This window comes from Ammospiza nelsoni, chromosome 10, assembly GCF_027579445.1.
Source record: "Ammospiza nelsoni isolate bAmmNel1 chromosome 10, bAmmNel1.pri, whole genome shotgun sequence".
Lineage (NCBI taxonomy): Eukaryota > Metazoa > Chordata > Aves > Passeriformes > Passerellidae > Ammospiza > Ammospiza nelsoni.
This window is the reverse complement of record NC_080642.1, coordinates 202,088-222,307: the sequence shown is the minus strand read 5'-3', so window position 1 is coordinate 222,307 and position 20,220 is coordinate 202,088. Positions and strand designations below refer to the sequence as shown.

The 20,220-nt window shown below is 43.4% G+C and overlaps 1 long non-coding RNA gene across 1 annotated transcript; it reads right to left on the bottom strand.

The window, feature by feature from the left end:
- Positions 1 to 17,015: 17,015 nt before the first annotated feature.
- Positions 17,016 to 17,769, bottom strand: LOC132077583 (uncharacterized). Its single transcript, XR_009419079.1, has 2 exons — positions 17,576 to 17,769; positions 17,016 to 17,098 (listed from the first exon to the last, which is right to left on the bottom strand). It is a non-coding gene; the product is annotated as an uncharacterized LOC132077583 (long non-coding RNA).
- Positions 17,770 to 20,220: the final 2,451 nt, after the last annotated feature.

Sequence of the window (20,220 nt, the reverse complement as noted above, 5' to 3'; positions counted from 1 at the left end):
CACTGTTGGTGACTGCCCTCCCCCCTTCCCTTGCTTCCTTTGTGTTATGTTAGAGTGGAGCAAAAGAGCATAATTCCTTCTGGTTTCCACATTAAACAATCAGAAAAAAATCCCTGGGATTGCCAGTGTTCAGCTTGATAGTGTGACAGAGAAGTGCAGCATCCACCCCTATGCTAACATTTGTTTGCACATGCACTTTTGCAATTTTTCTAATGTTCATGGTTGAACAAGCTGTAAATTTTATGGTTCCCTTGTGTGACTCAATTGCATGTACATCTGTGCCTTTGTACTGACTGTTTTTACTTTCTCCATAACCTGTAGGGAAAAGTCACAAGAAGAACCTGGGAAACAAGTCTCCCATTGGCTTCCAGTACAAATGGAAGAAAAGATCATGTGACATGAGTATAGAAGGAAGAAAGCTCACAGAAAAGAGAAGAATGCTCAGGAAAACCTCTCGTGAGGTTACGGCTAGGATAGGCTGAACAAAAAAACCAGCTAGGCCTCAGCTTCTATGGAAGGGAATAAATTTAAGAGTAGGTAAAAGATAGGTAAGATATGAGGATGGCAACTAACCAGGGAAACTGTTACTTGTCAGCACACAATAAGACTTGATAAAAAAATAATGAGGAGGGAGAAGGAATAGATTTTGCTGGATTAAGAGACAGCATTCTGAAAGAATGGACAAAGTGCTGCTTAGCAGCTCATTGGGTGAATACTGGCACGCTGAACAAGGTGCAAGTCTTATGGAAAATGATCCTGTTATCGTGCAATTAAAAAATTCGATCACCATGCATGTCACAGAAGTCCAGTTACCCTTATACATTATAGAATGTCCTATTTTTAATGACTAATAGTGCTATTTTAATAGGAACTTGTTTATAATGTAATTTTTAAAGCATTTCGAAACACCAAGTACTAAGAAGTAGCTTTGAAATATAGTTAGGATTTACATAGCAGTAACAGAAACTGCTATCCCTGTAACAGGACTGTTTAGTGTAAACTTCTAAAGTACATGATTAGCCACTTAAATTGATTACAATTATAATTTTGCAAGTGTGCACAGTGAGTCCAACCATTAAGTTAATAAAATATTGTAGAGCAGGTTTCAGAATTAAACATTATTTCTGCCTCTGCAAAATCCAGGGGAAAAAAATTTTAAAGGCAACCCCAAAGAGTCAATATGATATATCCAGTCCAAGTTTGAAGTAGTAGAATTCAGTTTTTACAACATCAAAATGGTAATCTGTCCGATTAGGAAAGAGGTCTCAATGGTGTGAAGTGCATAGATAGGTGAAAAGAATGTAGCCCAATTCAAGACTATATTGAGAGATTTCATTTCATTTTCGTCCAGCCATCTCTGTCTTGTCCTGAAGTTGTCACAAATTTCCCTGATGACAAAAACGGTACTGGGTCATCCCCTCCTCTTTTTGAAGCCCTTCTCATTTTGACCTTACTGTGAAGTTAGACTGAAAGTTATTGAGTACTTAGAATAGTCTGCATAGAATTTTAAAATGTGTCACAATTTTTCCCCAGTGCTAGGATTTCAATGTAATGTAGCTTACTCCAATAGGACTGAAAAGGCTTTCATGTTTCTATTTGAATAATCAAAATATTATGTTGTCACTATAACTTATTTCAGCTTTTCACATTCTGCTTTCCTAACAGATATCCTCTTTGCCCATCCCAAAGCCAATTATAGTTCTGACCTTATTTTCTTAAAAAAAAAAAAAAATCCACCTGCTAGATAAATGTGGTAGTCTTCTAAAAAGCTAGGCTGTGTAATTTGCTTGGTTCACGTTATTTATGCATTTCAGTGAACAGATGTTTAGTGGATTGAGGAATTCTTATAATTTCTTCTACTTGCACAATAAAATAAACATTCCCATAAGCAGGGAAGTGAGTAGATCTCAGTTTCTCTTGTATTGTCTTTTGGGTGGATTCTCAGTGATCTGCAATGCAAGCAAGCTACAGTAGAAACTGCTCTCCTGGTTGCATGATTTACTTGGCATCTATTAAGAAGAAAATTGGTGCATTAAAGAAATAGTTACTTCTCTCACCAGTCTTTACAAGACTGTTAAAAAGTTCTAATGCTGAGACCTCCTGCTGCTTTCCTATACTTAATGAAAAGGTTAAAGTATCACTGAGGAGCACAGAACCACATACAACTGGTTTATAAGCCTCCTTTCCTTTGGCAAATAGGCTAAACAGGGCAGATGTATGTGTGTTTTTCTCCTAACTTGCCCTCTGCTTCATCTTTGCCTTTTCTCCTTTTCTAGTGATTCTTTTGGGATGGGAGGCTACAAGACCTACTGATCACGACATGTGGCTGAGAGCAGAAAGCACGGGTTTATTACCACTTCCACTCGTCATTTGCCATGGTGATAAATTCAGGCAAGACAGCTATGTATTTCTCTTGTTTTGCTCTCTTTACCACTTGACTTGAAACAGTAAAACACTCTCTTGCACTATATTTTACAGAGGAGTTGCAATAATGTATCTGAATTCTAGCTGTATTCTACCTCAGTTGGTAACAATAACTTATAATTGCTTACCTCCACAGACCAGAGTTTTAAACTCTCTCAAAATAGAAAAATTCTAGTATGTCACCTGAACATGCATGTTCTTCCTTACACAGGAATTGCTAAAACTTATAAAAGTTAAAAAACTAGCGGATGATAGAATTCCTAGAGATGTAAAGTTCTCAAGAAATTTTAACAGGGAAGCAGTGGCAATACTTCTATCAAGTTACTTTGACATACAGCAATGCTTCTGTTCCATGCTAGATTTTTGTTGAATTTCAAGCTAGTACTTCCTCCAGGCTAGACCAAGCAATTAACTTTAGGGTGAGTCATAAGCAAAAAAAAAAAAAAAAAAAAAAAAAAAAAATCAGGGTGATATACTGGGAATGGCATTTATGATTTTATGATTAATAATAAGTGAATGCACTTACTCCCTTTTGAAAAACCTTAGTATCACCAAGTTGAGATGCTTGGACCTCTTCCCTAGCTAATGTGTAATAGCATCAGGACTAGACTAGACTAGAATAGTTCATTTGGAAAGGATCAACACTGATCATCTAGTTCAATTGCCTTACCACTTCAGGGCTGAAACATTGTTAAAATATAGCATTAAGGGCACAATCCAAGTGCCTCTTAACACCAACATACCTGGGCATCAACCATCTTTTAGGAAGCTGGTTGCAGTGTTTCACCACTCTCTTGGTAAAGAAATGCTTCCTTAATAATGTCTAGTCTGAATGTCCCCTGGAAAAGCTTTGAGCCATTCTCAGGCATTCTGTCCCCAGCTTCCAGGGAGAAGAGCCCAGCAGCTTCCCCTCCACACCCCTTCCTCAGGAACTTGCAGGGAGCAATGAGGTTGCTCCTCAGTCTCTTCTTTGAACTAGACAGAGCCAGAGTCTTTGTGTAGGATTAGACTATTACTATAGAGATGATGCACTAACAGTAATGCACATCAATTATAGTTGTCAAAAATCTACATAAGTATTAATTCCCCATCTTTGAGCATTTAACCATTACTACATTCATTTTTTTACTGAAGTGATCATAGGTCTCATTTAGATTAAATGGGCAGAGAGTTTGCAGTTTCTGCTAGCATGAAGCAACAGAAACATTGCTTGGGACGTCATTTTAATTGACCTCAAAGAAATTGTTTCAGCATGACTCCATCAGTTTGGGTAACACTGGTCCTTCTTACACTGATTCCTCAGGACTCCACAGAACATCAGCAGTATAGATCTGTGGTGTAACAAGTTCCGCACCTGACCTCACTGACATCAGAGCTGAATGACATGAACCTAGAGGTACAGATTCCTGGGTTCTTGACCTAAGAATGCCAGTGTGCTCAAGGGTTAGGTAGTAAGGTCTTCTTTAAATAGAGTTTTATCTTAGGATGTGCAGGTTTGCATTAGAAAAAGGCCATTAGACTAGGATATAAGATGATGATCAGAAGTCCTTGTTGTCAAACCCATCATAGCACGATATGGTCCATAGGCATGAAATCCCATCTCTCTGCTAAATCCAATGTCAGAGGTGCTGAAGGACAGAGGTTTTGTTAAAGTACTAAAAAATACTTAGGCTGGGCATAAAAAATGTATTTGGTGAACTGTTAAAGGAGTGCTGAGTCATACTTATGAGTGCCTCAATCCCATTAATTGTGTGCTGTAGTGCTGTAAAGTTCACTTAAGAGATAAAGAATTGTTTTTCTGTTGAAATTCTGTAGAAAACAACTTCTTGCCCTGTCATGTTGGCTGTGCTGGGTATGTTTGCTATCTTAGGTGCATCATTCCAAGAAAATGTCTACATGTTAAAAGGTTAATCCTTAATTTTACACTCTTTCATAGTTACAATAGCTGTCAAATATAGCTGCCTTGCAGTATATGAAATGGGTTTCTTAAAAATATTTTGGGACTATGTTAGGAAGCTGGACGTAAGTAGTTTGACAATGCCTTCTGTTATTAATTGATCCATGTGTATCAGGTGTGGTTCAATGATGATTTTCCAGCAGCATAGTTCATACAGGCCATAGCATTATTTATCCTGTGCAAACATTGAAACAACACTCATGCTTTTCTCACTATACAGTCCGGTTATTTTTCATTGTCTTTTATCAGGATTTTCATCAATGTTTCCCCACAGCTTCCAGATTGTTCACAATGCAGATGCAGCAGTTCTGTTCACTGGGCTGGGCAACAGCAATCACATTACCCATGCCCTGCGTTCTTTACATTAGTTGCTCATAGGAAGAAAAATTTAATAGTACAAACTGGGGATGGAAGGACAATGATGGTTGTTCTAAAGTCCATGGCTGACACAATAAGAAGGCCTAAGCTCTGTTTGCTTTTCTCTGACACTTTTGCTAGTGACTGTTTATATTTTGATGCAGCTATTGCCTATGAAGGTCAGTTTGGTAGAGCAGTGTACGCTCATATAGTTCTTTTGGGTGACACTTAAGATACAAAGCAGGGGGATTTGAGTGCATTTTGAACCTTAGAGTTTTTCAGTACTATTTTTGTGGCTGAATTTTTATTTTCCATGAATATTTAAATTTTTTAGAAGCCCTGCAATGCTTGTGACTAAAGCATCTTAGGTATGAAGCAAACTTCAGTGGTTAACTTTAACATTTTGTTTGCACTAAATCAAGGCTACAGAGCTTTCTCTGTATTCCCCAGTATCTTCTGGAGAAGCCCTGATTAAAATGAAATTTTCAGTGTTTCAGGAAAAGTTTAAGGCATACATTTTGTTATTTAAGGGATCCCATATCGTCTTCTAATAGGCAATATCAAGGGATGTTCTGAATATTTTAGATCCCATAGGGATGACTGCTATGAAGTTACTGGATTTTATTCCTGTACTCTCTAATTTAAAAGGAATAAAAATTTTGTAGTAGAAATCCCCAGCCAGTATTTTTCTTTTAAATGCTTTTTTGGGTGGGTTTTTTTTTTTTTTTTCTTTTTAAAAAGCTATTGTACAGAATTATTTGTGGCATGATTCTTGCTTTAAAAAAATACTAAAAACATCCCACTTTGTAGATAAGTTGAAAATTGTTTTATTTAAAGGTTTAATGGGTATAATGGTCCAGCTGAGAGACCATTGCATTTAGCATATAGTTATCAAGCACTTAACATCAATAAAGGTTATGTTCAAGAAGCCCATTTAGATAAAGCACAGAGTCATTTATGTCAATATATGTTGAGAAAATGTGTTTCATTGAGAAAAAGGTACAGCAAAGAGTAAACCTCTCTTTATGTAGCCAGTAACAATTACAAAAAGCATAGTAGAAAATGTTTTGGTTCCATTATCTTCTTCATCCCTGGAACATTTAATGTCTTTAAGTTCACTTAAAATAATGCATTTCTTCTCTCTAGGATCTTAGGTATATGTGGAGCAATTGTTAGTCTTCAAATATTATATGGAAACTTGTAATGACACCCTTCTGTGATTACTTGTATTAGAGATGACAGAGCTTTGTTCTGAAGTAATAGAAATGAAGGGGAAAGCACTGCATTCTCCTAAAATTACTATTTATACACTGTTTTTCTGTTTTGTATTGCTTTTTAACTGCACTTGGAGAGATAAGACAGATCAAAGCTATGCGCTGGTCCAGATGAGAAGTGAAAGAAGAGCAAAAGAGCAAGAAATGAAGCAGCAGCAGGAGTAGCAATTGGGGACATCTGTGATAGGTGAAAGGATTGGGAGATGTCAGTAAGAGTGCTCTTACGCACTGCAGAGTCATGCTGGAGAATGTGGCCATTAAACTATTAAGATGATAAATGGAGATGGACATCACCATAAACTGTATATTGAAGTAGGGGTCTTCCAATTTTTAATCTAGCTTTTTATGAGCTGCTTATATGAAGCAACTCTCATAGGGAAATGTCTATAATCTTGTTTTGTTGCTCATCACATCTTTCAAAGACCTGTGTCTTCACAGCTAATCATGGCTGGTACAAAGAGAATTTTAGTGCCAGTTGCAGCATATGGGGGAGCAAGCTGTGGAATTCCCCTTACTTCAATATGATGTCTGTGACATTGAAATGTGACCGTGGACAATACAGCAGGACATAAGAAACAGAAATCACAGGTAGAGGTCTTTACTAGATCAGCTGATTTAGTAGAAGAAAGTAGACAAGCTATTGGACACAAGACATTCTTTAGTCTCAGTAGTAGCCTTACTCGTTTTATGGCATATCACAATAAACCTCCCCTTAACTTCTCTGTTAATAAGGCAAACTACCTGTTTCTCTTCCTTAACACTCTCCAGTGTTACTTACTCCTCCTTTACTTCAAAGTCTCTGCTCTCTTATCTTTCAGAGATGATCTAGCTGATATATACCTAGCTAAACTCTGAGAAATTGCCTTCAAATTGTCTATAGGTCAGCTAATTTTATTTAGGTCTGCCACATCATTTTTGAACCCAATGAAAACCTCTGAATGTTTTAAAAAGTTTGTCTTATTTTTTCTTTTCTTTATTTTTTCTTCTTGTTTTTTCTTTTTTTTTTTCAGCTACTGATTTGATGCAGCATAATGCCTCTTGTCCCAGTCCTGTAAGTGTTCCAGGGCAGGTTGGATGGGGCCCTAAGCAACCTGTTCTAGTGGTTGACATCCTGCCCATGGTGGAAGCGAGGCAGGGGTTGGAACCAGATGATCTTTCAGATCCCTCCTACCTAAGCCATTCTATGATTATCTGCAAATCTAACAATTAGTTTTTTAGGGACGAGAACATGAATGAAGAAAAACCTGAATGCATACTGGATCCACCATACTGAAAAGAGCAATGACATGAGTTTTACTGATTTAAGAGCTGTTATATTTCTCTGTTATATCTCTCTGTTTCTCTTCAAAGCCTTACAATTCCTTACCATATAAGGAAGCAGGCCAGAAATGCTGATCTTCATAGCCCCTAATATAGGAATGTCTTACTCTGCACATTGTGAAGTCAGAAACATTTCCAGGGCCATGTAGCTTTTGTAACAGATCTTGGTATCACTTTCTGGTCTAAGTGCATTTCTCACCTTTTGTCTCCTTACGCATATTCATTGATACTTAGACCTTTGGCTGTATGCTGGTGAGCTTAGTGGGACTGAAGCTTATGTTTTTTGCCTTCCATCATGCAGTCTTCTGAAGTATTCTGGGATATAAGAGGAGTAATTAATGCAATTTCTACAGCTTTGTTTTTCTCCTTTGCAGCAACAAGGTTATTGACCATCCCCGGTTTTCTAAAGCTCAGTACTGTTTATTAAATCACACTATTTATAGGAGTAAACCTCCTGTAAAAGAATAAACCTTTATTAACATTTGACCAGGCAGGCTCTCAGTATTTGTACAGATCATCTGTCACCAACTCCTGGCAGCAACTAGGTGACCCTAGTTCGGTTCTCAAGTACATTATGAGTAAACCTGGACAAGCAAACACATGTGCTCATGTGAGGTTGTTTCCAGCCCTTCTTGGTTGCCAGACCATTTCTATCAGATCAAACCAGTAAAGTGGGCATAAGGCATAAGTCATATAGATTTCCAATGTTGTTTTTCTTCTATCTGCTTTTCTCAACTTTCTGTTGGGACTCCACTGCAGGATTTGTACTTCTTTGAAAATTCATTTCACTCAACTGAGTCTGCTAAGAATACATTCAGTGACCAACACTTATGATAAATGTATCCTTTATATTATCAAACCAGAAGTGTTTCCTTATTTTGAGGTCTCTTGGAATCTGTTATATTGCTGTGCTGCAGTTTTGAATGACTCAGGATGTTAGGACATTGAACCATGAAAATTTTTATAATTGGTTTAAAAGTGGCCTCAGTTTTAATCACAGGGAGACATAGTCTCACTCTACATTTGCCCTTACAGTTTCAGCTGAAACTCTCATTTAGATTTCTTAGTGTTCCTTTTCAGAATAGACAGAGAACAAAACCAGCAGATAATATTTGCTGTAGGCTGTCACCTAGCTCCCTGACTTCTTTTATTATGGAATGGAAGAGAGTAGCCAGACCAAATAACGATGTAGCTCAGCTGAACTACATGGGCAGAGACTTAGTTGCTGGGCTTGCAGTGGGGCAAAAACCATTCTCTCTGCATCTATATAGTGAGGGAGAATGCAGAAAAAGTTGTAAAGAAAAGGATTGTAAAGGACAGGAAAGCTTGAAAGAAAAAAGGAAAAGGGCAGAGCATAAATGAGAATAAGTGAAATTGAAAGGCAAAAAAGGCTGAAAAGAATTTCAGCTCTGAAGAGTTTTTAGAATCAGAAGAAACCTGCAAAAATAAAAACCATGTTTCTTCTGGGTTCTTGGCAAGGAGATGACAATGATCTAGTGAAGCGGGGAGAGAAAATCAGAGACTTTGGCTGAAAATCAGGGACAGTAAGTGAGATGAATTTTTAAAAGGCTTCAATGCTGAGAGAATAAGAAAGCTACAAATTCTTTGGGGAAGAAGTTTGAAGACATGTTAAGAGTGCTTTCTTAGGTATGGCTATTTGGCAGTATTTCTTGAAACCTGCCCTGAAGACTTGTGGAAAACAAGAAGAGCATTAGCTGAGCCTCCTTATAGCAAGACTTTGCTAGGAACCCATTGGACTGCAATATGTAAGAGGGAGTTACAGTCAGCAGTTTCGCTTGGACTGGCATACAGCCACTACGGCTGCACGATACTTTACATCCCACTTTGCTTCCATTAGATTTTTCTGCTCTATCTTTCCTTAACAGAGTTGCTTCTCATTTTCCAGTAAAGGAATGGAATTAGTTGAAACAATTCTTGGTGGTCTATATACAGCACTTCTTACATTACACTTGCTTTTAAGACGATGCTAAAAACCCTCAGTACTTAGATAACATTACCTTTCTTGTGCTAATGGCTGAGATAACAAGAAACAAGTATGCCTCTTATTTGTCTCTAAGTAAATCTTTAAACATCTGAAAATTGTTCTTAGATTTTCCTAAGTGTTCATTTGCTCAGCCAAGCTATGGGTCTGAAAACTGACATGCACAGGCATAGTCACTTTTAAAATCATGCTTTCACTGAGAACTGAATCTTTCCTTTGTCATTTTGTTAAAGAGGCTATCCTGTGTCAATAATATCCTCATAAGTCTCATTTCAATGCCTCTAAAACGGTAAGAATTCAGGAAAAAAGTGCTTTCAAGCCACCCTGTAGTTACATACATGGTATAAAATGTATCCCATGCAGAGGGGTAACTTCTGTCCATCTGTGTGGAGGCAAAGGAGATGATTCAGTTCTGGACAGCACATTTGACCACTCCAGAACTTCCCCAGCCATTGTTCATTGTAAGAATTGAAACATGTTCTTTGAGAAATTTAGAATTTTAGTCTTTTGTTCAAACTTTATTCCTTGTGTATTGGATTTGGTATGCAACATTGACAGATTCCATTAGCTGGTTTCAGATGACATCAGTTGTCAAAGCTTCATTTGTGTTGAAGCCCATGCAAGATTTTGATGTTGAACTAAAAAGCTGTAGAACATGACTGTAGAACATGAAGGTGATGTCACAAGCTCCTACCAGAATCTATCCTCATAAATCTCATTTCAATGACCAAAGATTCGAGTGCAACTATGTTTAAGAATGGACAGAGAAAGCACTGTTAATGAGGATGAATTATCTTTGTAACCCTTCTTGTTATGTTGCTGTGTGATGTTTTTGTCAAAAAGATTTTCCTTTTGCTTTGAAAAGCATTCAGCTGTTCTTGCTTTTCTTTTAAATACTGACCGTTGTCATGTTTATTGTGAAAGATTTGGTTAAATTATTTGATACAACTTAAGGATGTTAGATTTGGTTAAAATGCTGCACAGAAGAGTAGCTGTGCTTAAACCATATGCTGTTCTGTATTTTCATTCTTGGCTTTCTGTGCATAATGTTAAGATTTCGGGGAAAATGTAACTCAATTAACAGTAATGCATTTCTCAAAGTTTTATTCATGATTTATGAAGTTAAGTTGCATATGCTGTATTCAGACTGACAAGTAAAAGGCAGAAGAGGCTACCTTAATCCTCAAGAAATCTTGTATGATACCGAAAAAAAAAAAAAAAAAAAAGAGGTGTCAGGTCTCAATTTACCTCACCATGCCCAGGAACTTGCTCTTCTCCTTGATTTGTGGCTGTAGAGGACCAGACCTAAGCATGGTTTGTCTCAAAAATTGCTATAAGAAAGGTGACCAGAGGAGAGGGTCCTGCAGAGGTGGAGCAGTGTGTTCTGAGCCAGCTTCCTCCTCCACCCTAATAAGAGTGGTCAGTTCTGTCCCCTTGCCCCCAGCTCACTCCCTTGAGGGCTCAAAGGCCTGGCTGCGCATGTGAGAATTGTGTGAAAAATCGAGTTTGCCTAAGAGGCGTGCATCATATTAACTATAAAAGGGAGCGGATCGGGCCCACTTGCTCCTCTTGTCTCTTTTTCCCTCCCTTCTCTTTTTCTTTCTCTTCCATTGTCTTGCAATCTCAGCTTAGGACTGTTCACACAGCAGGAGCACTCTAGGATCTAAGGACTGATGAAATTCTTTGTTTTGTTCCCATGCTTTTCCTGAGCAAAGTACAGCTATCATATTCTATGCTGTACTAAACTCTTGTTCGTGTGGGGGAGCTTGTGGAAGTGTTATGGTTTGGGAGACAGCACCTTTGCTTAATGGTGTCTTGTGGCTTGCTAGTCATCACCTTTGGGTATTAGTGGTGTGGCTTTTGAGCCAGCATCTTTGTAGAGTTTGTTGAGGGAGTTAAGAACCTATTGAAGTGAACTCTACAAATTCAGGGGTTTGTTAGCCACACCTTTTGAGCCTAAGCAGTGAGCTGGTTGGCAGTTATGGTGACTAAAACGCAGACTGTAGAACATGAGGTCACAAGCTGCTACCAGAAACATTTCACAGTGGAAATAACTATGCAATAGCAATTTGAAGTCTAATTTATAGGGATTTATATTAAATTTTGCAATTTTGCAATTTTTTTTCAGTTAGGCAAATGGGTTAGGATAACCAAGATCTGACGTGAAGCTTTGGGATGTAAAAAGGGAAGAGAATTTTGCTAGCTTGTTGCAAATTTCTGCGGATACCTTTGCAACTTTTAAACTACTTTCTCCCTGCCTTGTTTCTAGTTATTAACTTGCAAGAACTCTTCTGGCACATATGGAAGACACTGAAAGGTGCTTCCTCTCTTTTCTTCCCCTCCCATTAGATCAACTCAAAGCTAAATGAGTACAATACTCCTTGCCAAGATTCATAATACTGAACATAACTACTGAAAACCTTACCCAGCAGTGCTTTTTCCACCATCAGTAGGATTATTCCGAGGGGGAAGTGATTTTACTTTTCTGTTATCAATTTCCCAACATCACAGAGTTGTTCAGACCACAGAACTGTAATCTGCAATCAATTACAAAATTCTTTACTGGTTACAATTTAGTTCTGGTAATTTGTAATTATGGGATTAGTGGTGACCTTCAGGTTGTTGCCTTTTACAATAGTCTTAGGAGGAAAGAAACATTCAGGATTGAATGTTACTGCATTTAAATTAGACACTTCTATTGCCATTTTTCTTCTCTTTCTTTTTTTCCCCTCTTCTCCCATTTTTTCCATTCACATGCATATTTTGGTTATGTAGGTTCCTTGATCAGACCTATCAGACCTCGTGAATTAAGCCTAAAGGTTGCCAGTTTTGGAGAAGGTTTAGCCTAATTTTCATCCATTGGCATTTTTTCAGCATGTTTAAATTCCAAACTATATGCTGATACATTTACATTTCTGGTAAATATAACCTGGATCTATTTCTGGGCATGATGAATAGGCAGTAGAAGGATAGCTGATCTACCTTTTTTTTTCCTTGTATGCATGTGAATGTCTGTCAACTCTATATGGATTTTCAGTATGCAAGACACATTTGGAGTATTATAGGGAATGGGAGCATGTGTGTGTGTTGAACCAGAGGGAGTTCTGGTTCAAGATGATTATTTCTGCATTCAGAGCAGTCAGAGGGACACTTGAGTTCTGAATTAATTCCTAAGTTATGTGCATCCTTACTAGAGGAAAAATTAATCAGTGTGGGCCGAGATCTCCCTAATGAGGCCAGTGATGACAGATCCACGTGTGAATGGGAACAAGCTGCAGAATTGAGTACCTCATGCCATCCTGGGGCCAGTTAAGAGTGGTGAGGTTGACAAGATGCAAAGATGTTCGGTGCCACCGTATTTAGGGCGGTGGCTGCTGCAGAGCGCCTTGGTGCTCTGCCAGATGTGCTCCAAGTGTCTATCCTGGGCTCCTGTGTTGGGGCTGAGAAGGAGAGTATATTTTTCCACGTTACTGGAAATTCTGACTTCGGCTACTGTGTGTGCAGTAGCCTTTTGTTCTGTGCCACCCTCACCTGCCAGGGTGTTTGCACTGCAATGACCTGCCTTGTTTGAAACATCCATCTTGTGCATTGCTGGGCTCCTCCCAAACCTAAGCACGGGCTGGGCTCTTCTGCTCGTTAACGCTGCAGATAAGAAGGCTGTACGTGTGCAGCACAGAGGATCTTACCCGTGAACACGAACTCTGCAGCGCCGTGCATGCGCAATTAAAAAGCAGTAATAAAACTACTCAAACATAAAAACACCCAGCAAAAATGCGTGCACGTAAGCGGCAGGACTCAAAAGAGCAAAGCGACGAGCGACGACTCGCAGAGCGGCGCACGCGCAGCACAGGGAGTTACTGCGCATGCGCACATGGCGGGGGGAGCTGCGTCTGGTGCAGCTCGCTGTCTCCACCTGCTGGCTGACAGGAGGTGATGCTGACTCGGGAGAGCCGCGGCGTGCAGGGAGCGGCCGCAGCTGCGCACGCGCAGTGCCCCGGGACCGCCGCGCGCACGGCGCGGCTTCTTCCGCACGGTGCCGCCGCCTCACGCTGTAACAAACGTGCCGTACCGCAGCCGGGACCTCACACTTTCCCTAGGTGCCGCCGCCTCGCGCTGTAACAAACGTGCCGTACCGCAGCCGGGACCTCACACCTTCCCTGGGTGCCGCTGCCTCACGCTGTAACAAACGTGCCGTACCGCAGCCGGGACCTCGCGCTTTCCCTGGGTGCCACCGCCTCATGCTCGTCCTGCCTTTGTGGGGCCACAGTGCCCTGAGTGCAAGTCGCACAGCTGTGGCGCTGCTGCCGCCAGGCATTCGTAGTCTCCTGTTGCAAAGCTAAAGGCTGAGAGGGGATGCTGTCAGTAATACAGAAAATACTACTGTGGGCATACAATTCATCTGAATACCTCTGAAGAGACTGTGCTACCTCTTAGCTAGACACTCCCACCCAAATAGTTGACTTTAAAAAGAAAAGCAGACAGCATGTCTTTTGTTTCTCCTGGTTGCTGAGGACTGTTACCTCCCGTTGAGACTCTTGAGACCCTGTAGCTTCTTTTGTATGTTGGCAACTCTGCTTTAATTTGTTCTCTACCCCTGTAATAAAGGTGGAGTATGCACGACTGTACACACCATCTCCTGATCTAGTTGGATGTTATGGGGAATGCTAAGAAGGTGACAGATCAATTGTTGTTTTAAAAACAAAGGCAATTCTTTGGGATGATTCCAGAGTACAAATCTCACACTCAGTTGTTGCTTTATTGCCACTGAGGGTGGTTGCTTTCAAGTTGATGAACACTGGTTGACTGTCTTACTTTGTTTGAACAGCCATGTTTATTTCATCCACCTCCAAAGCTTGCGAAGAAACTAAAACAGTGTTTGGAAATTGTTTAGAATAAAGCTGGTGTTCCAAGAGTGGAGGAGTAAGCACTCAGGAGTCATTTAAGGAATCAGCTTTCCTCAGCATGAGAGGAACCAGCCATGGGCACTGCTGTGTAATATGGAGGACATGCAACCACTGCATCTCTCTGAACACACCCTCCAGTGTTTTGCAAGCCAGTGAGCTGTTTTACTTTTGTGTGTAAATATTTTGGCAACAGGGACTCTCATATCTATGTGTGTGGCTGGGTGCTTCCCTGTGCATATTTAGGTATATCAAAGAAAACTGCCTGTACTTGTGACTGGGACCATTCTGAGAAGTTCTTTCCTTGCTGCCCTTCACAGGAGGCTATTACTTGAGAAGTGCTTATGGAGCACTTTCGCTGCTCAAGAAATCCCAGGAAGAACAAGCTGCCCAGCTGTCAGTGCCCCAGAAACGCTGAGACCCTTGTGCCTGACCAGTCTGTCGGCATCCTGGTACGGGGACCCTTCGTTAAGCAGTCCTGCTGGATTGGAGGGAAGTCTGACTGACATTGACGGAAATCGGCCAAGAACGTAATGGAGACTCCTCAGCAGGTCTTCCCACTTTATTACCCCTCAGTAGGACTTCTTATTTGAATATGTTACCTGCTGCTGGCAATTGCTAGCATCCATGGAGTTCCACTTTGGAATTTTATGGAACAGTTTATGGAACTATACTCTTTATAAATATAAAATTGTGACAGGTTAAGGTTCAGGGATTCTTGGTGATGGTATCTGTCAGTGATAGTATTTGAAGGCAAAAGCTTATTCAAAGCACTATCCAGACAAGCTGTAGTTCCCAATAAAAATATTCAGCAGGCAGAGAGTGCATTTCTAACCCAACAGGCATTCCTACAGGGGAGAAGACAGCCCATTGACTGGTCCCAGCAGTTATGATGGAGCCTTCACTAACTTTTTCTCCATTGGCTTACTTTTATAGTATTTCTTTATATTTAGGTGAAGCTTGAGTGACTCTACTCATGCATATATTTGTTACTGATTGGTGTAGAATCCTCTCACTTCACTTTCAATGATACAGCAAAAAATGTGTAGAGCTCATGTCCAATGAGAGGTTGTTGTAATTTGGAGGCAGTTAACTTTGGGATGGAGGTGTGCATTAATATTACAATTAGGCTATAATGAACCACGTTCATCTGAGGAAAGTGATTTTGCCATGTTGCTGGCTTAGCAGCAAGACACCTCTCTCACAGCTGCTATGCAGTTAATCAGGTTCAAAGTACCATCAAGTTGCTGCCAGGGATTTTGGCAGAGTCTGGTCGAGGTATCTCCATTCCACTGCACACCTCCTTAGCAGGTGCTTATGGTTGTATGGGGAATCATCATGGAGCATGCCAACCCAGCTCCATCCTGGGAACAGCACCTGTATTTTACCCTAAAATTTCTGTCCCATTATAACTCCTGTTAGGATACAAACTTAGTTTCCTCTGATTTTACCCCCAGTAATCTTTCCATACATACACTGCTCCACTCTCCAGAGGATTATTGTGAGCAGATGTAAGCTCTGCCGTCCCTTTGGACTGACAAAGACAGAGGTTTTGTCCCAAGTTCCTTTTGAACCTGTCCTGCACCTGTTACAAGTTCTCAGTCTCCTGCAATTTTGTGGGTCAGTCACATGTAAAACAGCACAGCTGGCTGGCATGCTTTGCTTATGAGGGGAGACAAGAGAAGAATCCCTCTGCTCACACCAGACCTGCAGCTGCCAAACCTCACCAAAGCACCTGAGGAGCCCCCAGGGACTGATGGTACAGAAGGGAGGTGATGGAGGACAGCACAGCAGGCAGCCTGCCCTCCATCTGGCTGTGAAGAAGGCAGGGCTGGGAACTGTCAGCAACATCCCAGCAGGTCTGGCTGATGGTGCCACCCTGAGGGCTTCCCCTGCCTTTGGGCAGTCCCAGCTGCTGCAGCTCACTTGACAGAGACTCATTGTCTATACTGTGCTTGGCTGCACTGGAGATGATGAAGCCGAGGACAGCAATGGTTGCCTTCACATCCCCTGACTGCAGATGGGAAGGAGGGCGAGCTCTGTCACCTTGGGAAGGCATCTGCAGAGTCATTGCTGCCCGTCTCTGGAGCATGGCTCCATCGGGGGATCGTGGTAAGGACAGCAGTGCTCACGTAACTGTGCACCTGAGGACAGCTTCAGGACCTTGTCATACTGTGGGAGAGCAGAGCTTCACAGTAAATACCAGCTAACATACTTACTACCAGTGTTAACACTAACAATTCTTACCCAAATATTAATACTAATAACACTTACTATGCATATTATTAATGCTAGTAGAGGCTGGTAGTGTTCTTAATGCTGAGGCTTGTGTGAAGAACAGAGAATTAATTAATGATGCTGATTATGCTATTGTGGTGTTGAAATACTTGGCCTGCACTGTGGTAGCCCCACACTAAGCTTGATAGCCTCCCCAGCAGGTCCCAAAACACCTGGATGCAGATCAGCTTAAGCTTCACTGATGTGATAAACAGAGTTCACTCTTTAAAATTTTTAAAATTTTAATAAAGGATAAAAGGACAAAATAATCCAGCACTGGGATGCTTTTAGCACACAGCCAAAGAGCACAGAGGTAGCTTAAAATCATGTTCACTATATATTGTTACATTGCTGAGGTTACATGCATATTCATTAACTTACACATTATTCATCCAGGAACTCTCTTGTTTAGTTTTAACCTCTGACTTGTCTGCAGAACGTTCTGTAAATGAGGTCTACACATTTTATTTCTTCCTGTAGTTTTATCCTGTTGCTTCGCACTCCCTGATAATACCGATAAGAGTCGATAAATGCTTCCTGGATGCTTAAGCTCTTTTTGTCACTATTATCACTTGGTAGGGGCAGTCTGCAGTTATAATAAACAGAATAATTGCTTTACACCATTTTCTGAGTTAGTTACATAGAAGTACTTTAGTTTCTATTTCAACATTTTGCTAAAGCCTACGATATATTTATCAGGCTACTATTCATATGAAATATACAGTGCATACATAAACTGGCATATTACACTATACAAAGCAGTTAAAAGTAAGTATAAGTTTTACCATATCAAAATACTTGTAATGCAAAAAGCTAATCTATGAATGTGAAAGCCAATATTGTTTTATCATCTATAACATCCGACGACGAGGGTGAGCAGCGGGCCCGCAGCAGGCGGAGGGCGGGCAGGGGGACGCGGGCACTTAACTTTGGCCAGGGTGCTGATCTCGGCCAGTCGGGGCAGGCCAAGTCCCCGCAGAAGCGGAAGCACTGCGGTAGAAGAGGCACCCAGAGCCCGCAGCGGGCGCTGCACGCCCTCCCCGCTCCCGAGCCCTCTCCTCACCAAATCGCCGCCGCTCCCTAGTCCGCCCTGCTGCCGCAAAGACGACCCGGAACCCCTCCCGGGCTACACTCCTCTCCGCCTCCTGCCCCGAGTGCCGATGGGGCGCTCCGGTAGGGGCTCTGCGGGGGTCTTTTCGCCGGGACCTGGGCACGAGAGAAGGCCGGAGAAGGGGACGGGGGTTTGGCGAGCGCCGCCGCCGCCGCCGCCGCCGCCGCCGCCGCCGCCGCCGCCGCCGCCGCCGCCGCCGCCGCCGCCGCCGCCGCCGCCGCCGCCTGCGAGCCCTTCGGGCAGCCCGAGCTCCGCCCCACGCTCCCACGGGCCTCAGCCTGACGGCTCCTAAGCCTGCCAATCACGGCCCGCCTTTCTCCGTCCGCCCTGTCCAATCACAGCCGCCCTTTCAAACCGGAAGCGGTCTCGCCGATCTCAGCCCGCTCAGTCGCGGCTCGCCGCCTCAGACTGGCCCCGCTCGCCCGTACGTCTGAGGCGCCGCTCCCGCCACCGCCGCTTTGGGAGCCGGCGGAGCAGCGTCCCCGCTGCCGCTGCCTCGGCAGGCGCTGTTGCGGACGGGAAGGGCGGCCGGGAGCTTCCAGTTCAGGTCCTGGTCGGGATCAGGTTCTGGTCCAGGGAAGCGGGCAGGCGGCGGGCAGCGGGCGGACGCGGCCACAGCAATGGCGGCGGCGGGAGCAGCGCTTGAGGGGACCGCGGGGAGTCACGGAGCCGAGCGCGGCGGGAATTTGCGGGCTGGGATTGGTGGAGCCGGCAGGCGCCGCCTCGGGTTGTGATTGGCTGGCTGTCCGCCCGTGGGGCATAAATAGCGGGCGTTGGGGCGGCAATGGCTTCAGTTCGGCGGTGAAGCTGGGAGCGACGGGAGCTGCGGATGCGCGGTCCGAGGAGCGGCGCTGCGCCAGGACGGGACCCCCGCGGCAGCTGATCCGGGGAGCGCTGGTGAGCACGGACGCGACGCCTGCGGCCGTATCTGGGGCCAGCCGTGTCCAGTTCTTTCTGCCGCGCCCTGCGTGGCTCGGGTAGCCGGCAGCTGGTGTGGGGCCTGGAGTGGCGCGGTGCGGGGGGGGGGCACTGCCTGCTGTCACTGGGGGCTGGAAAGTAGCCGTTTCGCGGTTTCTGGATTTAAAGAAATGTTCAGAATACGAGGAATAAAGCTTGCTTTTTGTATTTTTATTACTTTATTTTGTTTTTACTTGTAATGCTTTTTTTCTTAATTGTGTTATTTTATTATTGCCCGTTTTAATACATCTTTTTGGTTTGATTTGTTTTCTTTACTAGATATCTCATGTTAATTCGGTAAGGGTTGTGGGACTGGGGCTGAAGCACCAGTTGTGAGAGCAGTGGGGACATAAAACCCCAGGGTGTGGAATAATGATTTTGGCATGAGCCAGGCCCAAAACAACGTGGAGTGGTGGAAATGCTGAGGCTAGATAAATGCCATGGGAGGAAGGCATGGAGCTGCAGCACTGGGCCTGCAGGTTATGCCTGGGGGTTCCCAGCCCCTGCCCTGTGGTACCAACAAGGGGCTGAGGGTGTGGGGGCTCAGAGGGTTCTAGGGCCCAAGAACCAGCCCAAGAGTGCCTTTTGGGATGGGGGGGGGGGCAGGAGTCCAGTGGCTATTGCCAGCCCCTGGAGCTGCCTGAGGGGAGGTGAGGAGGCCTTTGTGCAGGTGCTGGGCTGAGAGCCAGGGTGAGGGGGAGGGTGGATGTTGAGCTTCAGGCCTCCAGTGTCCCCAGAGTTGGGATGCCACTTAGGGTTGCCACTTAGGGCTGGGTGGGTGGATGGGACAGCTTCTAGAGATACTGAAATTGTAATGATGGCAGTAACTGATTTGTGGCCTTATCAACAGCCCCAAGGTGCAGTGAGAAGCATGAGCAGCTTTTAGCTGCAGCCAGTAGGAAGCTGAGGAGCTGGAGCTGCGGCAGCAGACCTGGAGGAGACAGAAATATGGTAGGGTTTGGTGTAAAACCCCCGTGGGGCTGGGATAGGGATTGCGGAGCGGGGAGGTGAACTGCATGGTTGGAATTGAAATTGCTGTAAGGGCTGTGATCAGAGCTCAAGAACGAGAGCTAAAAGAAAGATCCTGTCCTGAGAAGCACAAGTAGTATTGTGTGGCACTACTGTGAAGATTTAGAGCAGAAAGTGCAAAAGAAGAGCTGGCAGTTAAATAAAGCTTGCGGAACTGGAGCTGAAATCACTGGGGACGGGGTGGGGACTGCAGTGCTGCAGAAAGAGTCACTGCTACAAGAGATACTCACTGTGGATCTGAGGACTAATCGCAGAATGGGACACAGCTGGAAGAAGAGAGCTGGCAGTAAAATAAAGCTTGTGGGGAAAGAGCTAAAAGGGCTGAGATCACTGGGCCTGGTCTTGTCATTGTGCGACTGGAATTGCGGCAAAACACATCGCAGCAACCTTAGGGCTGGTACCTGAGACTGTAGCGTTCTTGCGCCGAGATCACTGTAGGCCCGTGACATGGGTGCAGGGGCTGGGTAGTGCCGCTAATAGTAGAACCGGATGTGCGGGGTGGCGAAAGGGAGGCTGGAAGCTTGCGCCTGAAAACCCCGTCGATGGCAGAATATTGCCTGCGCCTGTGATGGCACCTCTTGGGGCGCACTGTGGGGCTGGGAAGTGGACTG